Here is a 4,016-nt window from a genome sequence, read left to right on the forward strand (position 1 = left end):
CCATTGGTACTATCTCATTTTATTAGTTGTTGAGTCATTTATTTGTGTTTACTTCACTTTCTTATACTTTCAAGGTACAACAACAAATCTGCCTATTCTGTTTAGTTTGATTCATTTCATAGAGTTCTTGCAAAACAAGTAATTACATAGGTCCAATTAGTCCCTGAGGATTCGACACCCTTGCTTGTGCCATTATACTAAATATATTCTAGCATTAGGAAGGAATAATACATCAACAAAAATGGCGCCGTTGCCGGGGACTGATTTCAGTCCCTTGTAATTGCTTGTTTGCTATTTAAAATTTGTTCATTTCATTGTTGTTTGCTAGTTAAACTTTGTTCTTTTCATTATAGGTAGATTCTTGATTTTCATTCAAACTTGTGTTACTTTGTTTCAGGTAGTATATGTCAAATAGACTTGTTGAGTTAGGCCAAAGAATTGAACGGTTGAAGGGCCACACTTTGGACAACTTTGTGCCATCAAGTTCATCCTTTAGCCGTGAGGAAGAGGAAGGGAATTCACCTAGTTCAACAAGTAAAGAATCTGAGCAATTTAATTGGGAAGGAGAAGAAGAGATGGCGGGCAACCTAGATGAGCTTCGAGCTTTGGAGGACTTTGCTCAACCAATCATACCAAATTCACCTTCATGCATCTTGCTGCCCACAGAAGCTAGAAACTATGATCTTAAATCTTCACATTTCCATATGTTTCCCTCATTTTATGGCTTACCTAATGAAGACCCGTTAGCTCATATTAAAGAGTTTTACAATGTCGTGAGTGGTTTACCTTTGCAGGGAGTAAGTGAAGCAAATTTGAGGATGATAGTGTTTCCTTACACCTTGAAAGATAAGGCCAAGAGTTGGTTGATGACTCTAACACCAGGTTCCCTCACTACATGGGATGCCGTGGCTAAAAAGTTCTTGGAGAAATTCTTTTCCACTCAAAAGACAGCCACATTAAGGGGACAAATCTTCAACTTCAAACAAGATGATGGAGAACCTTTCAATGAGTGTTGGGAGCGTTTTAAAGGCCTCTTGATACAATGTCCACACCATGGGTTACCTTTTCACTTACAAATGCAAATTTTCTATGATGGACTAACCCAAAATTGCCAATCAACTGTTGATAATGCAGCAGGTGGAGCATTGAAGAAAAAGAATGCTCAAGAGTTATAACATTTATGAGATGTTGGGGTCTAATGCTCAACACAAAGATTTAAGGGGTAAGAAAGTTGGAGTCTATGAAACAAGTTCTAATCATGAGCTTTTGTTGCAGGTAACTAACCTAGAAAGGAAGCTTGAATCCGTGCTCAACATGGTGCCAAAAGCAAATGAAGGGAGGCTTACCCCGAGTATGTTCAAGAGCAAGTGAACCTCATGAATTCTTACAATCAAAGGCCAAGGAATGATGTGTATTCCAATACTTATAACCCAAGTTGGAGAGAGCATCCCAATCTTTCGTGGAAGAGCAACAATTTCCAAAATTTCCAACCAAAACCTGCCACTACTCTAGAGGATACGGTTAAATTGTTAGCCCAAAACACCTTGCAATTCCAACATTCCACAAATAGCACTCTCCAACAACATTCGGCAGCCCTAACCAAAATGGAAACACAATTGGGGCAGATTGCAGATGCCTTGAACCAAAGAGAGGTTGGGAAGTTTCCAAGCCAACCCGTGATACTCCAAAGGAACCAAGAGCAAGCCAAAGCAATCACTACACTTAGAAGTGGTAAGGTTATTGATAATAGAGTTGGCAAGGAAGTTACTAATGAATATGATCATGTGAATGCAGGTGTTACTCAAGGGGAAAATGAGAAACCAAATGAGGAACCAAGCCATGCTAATTCCTCACTTGAAGCACCAAATCTTCACAAGGCCGAGAAACCTTACACTCCACCAATACCATTCCCTGGAAGACTTGCCAAGAGAAAGCAGGATAAGTCATTCAAGGAAATTTTTGATATACTAAGCAAAGTGAATGTTAACTTACCTTTGCTTGATGTCATTAGGAACATGCCAGCATATGGGAAATTCTTCAAGGAGTTAAACAGCTACAAAAGGAAGTATGGACCACATGAGAAGGTAGTGGTGTCTGAGAATGTGAGTGCAGTTTTGCAAAGAAAACTTCCACCAAAGCTCAAGGATCCAGGAAGTTTCTCTATCAACATCACCATAGGGGATAAGAAAGTAGAGAAGGCGATGCTTGATTTGGGTGCTAGCATCAACTTAATGCCCTATTCCGTGTACCTTCAACTAGATTTGGGAGATTTGAAAGCCACCACCATTTCATTACAACTTGCAGACAGATCCGTGAAATATCCAAGAGGTATAATAGAAGATATTCTAGTTCAAGTTGATAAACTAATCTTGCCTGCAGATTTTGTAGTGTTGGACATGGAAGAAGCTCCTGTACATGATCGAGAGTTGCCTATATTGCTTGGGAGACTTTTCATGGCCACGGCCAAGACCATCATTGATGTGCAAAATGGACTCCTCACTATGACAGTGTTAGGAGAGACAGTTCAATTCAAAGTGTTTGAGTCTCTTTCTCATCCTTCTTCCTCTCTTGATTGTTATGCCATTGATGTGCTTGATTCACTTGTTTTCTCTAAGTTCTTGCAGGCACAATCTAATGAACCATTACAAACTGTTTTGAGTCAATCTCAAGATGAGTTTGATGAAGAAGATGCACTCATGGAAGAAGTAGCTGCCTTGGAAGCATTGACACCATATCCTTTGAATGTTTCACCTTTTTTTGAGCCTTTAGAATCATCAATGTCACATCTAACTCCTTCTACTGTTAAAGCACCAAAGCTTGAACTTAAACCACTTCCACCACATCTAAAATATGCATATCTAGCTGAATTTGAAACTCTTCCAGTTATCATAGCTTCTGACCTCACCCCAAATGAAGAAGATAAACTAATTAGAGTGTTAAAAGAGTTCAAATCAGCTTTTGGTTGGTCTATTGCATATATCAAGGGAATAAGCCTTATCATGTGCATGCATAGGATCCTTTTGGAGGAAGGAGCAAAGTCAACCCGTGAACCACAAAGAAGGCTCAACCCACACATGAAGGAAGTTGTTAGGAATGAGGTGTTGAAATTGTTAGATGTAGGGATCATATATCCCATTTCTGATAGCAAATGGGTGAGTGCTATTCAAGTGGTACCTAAGAAGGTGGGAATCACAGTAATGAGGAATGAAAACAATGAGCTTGTGACCACAAAGCCCACGGCTAGTTGGCGTGTTTGCACCGATTACAGGAAGTTGAATTCTAGCACTAGAAAAGATTACTTTCCTATGCCTTTCATAGATCAAATGCTAGAGAGATTGGCAGGTTACTCACACTATTGTTTTCTTGATGGTTACTCAGGTTACAATCAAATTGCAATTGCTCCGGAGGATCAAGAGAAAACAACCTTTACTTGCCCCTTTGGTACATTTGCATATAGGAGAATGCCTTTTGGACTTTGCAATGCTCCAGCAACATTCCAAAGATGCATGTTGGCCATCTTTTCTGACATGGTAGAAAGATTCATTGAGGTATTTATGGATGACTTCTCAGTGTTTGGTTCCTCTTTTGATGAATGTCTTAACCATCTCTCCTTAGTACTTCAAAGATGTCAGGAAACAAATTTGGTTCTCAATTGGGAAAAGTGTCAATTTATGGTGAAACAAGGAATTGTGTTAGGACATGTAATCTCTAGCAAAGGAATGGAGGTGGACAAAGCCAAAATTGACGTCATCACCAATATGGTAGCCCCCACCACTGTGAAGGGAGTAAGAAGTTTTTTGGGACATGCGGGTTTTTATCGTCGTTTCATTAAGAACTTTTCAATGATCACTCGTCCATTATGCAATCTGTTAGCTAAAGATGTTGCATTTCATTTTGATAAGGCTTGTATGGATGCATTCAATACTTTGAAATATGAACTAACCTCAGCCCCTATTATTATGGCACCAGATTGGTCTTTACCTTTTGAATTGATGTGTGATGCCCTGATAGGAGCA

General features: G+C 39.4%; 1 non-coding gene across 1 annotated transcript; it reads right to left on the reverse strand.

The window, feature by feature from the left end:
• Window positions 1-949: 949 nt before the first annotated feature.
• LOC137714027 (small nucleolar RNA R71) lies at window positions 950-1,060 on the reverse strand. Its single transcript, XR_011065369.2, has one exon. It is a non-coding gene; the product is annotated as a small nucleolar RNA R71 (small nucleolar RNA).
• Between the last annotated feature and the right edge of the window lie 2,956 nt (window positions 1,061-4,016).

The sequence above is a fragment of the Pyrus communis genome, chromosome 6 (assembly GCF_041283825.1).
Source record: "Pyrus communis isolate YQ-2024b chromosome 6, ASM4128382v1, whole genome shotgun sequence".
Classification (NCBI taxonomy): domain Eukaryota; kingdom Viridiplantae; phylum Streptophyta; class Magnoliopsida; order Rosales; family Rosaceae; genus Pyrus; species Pyrus communis.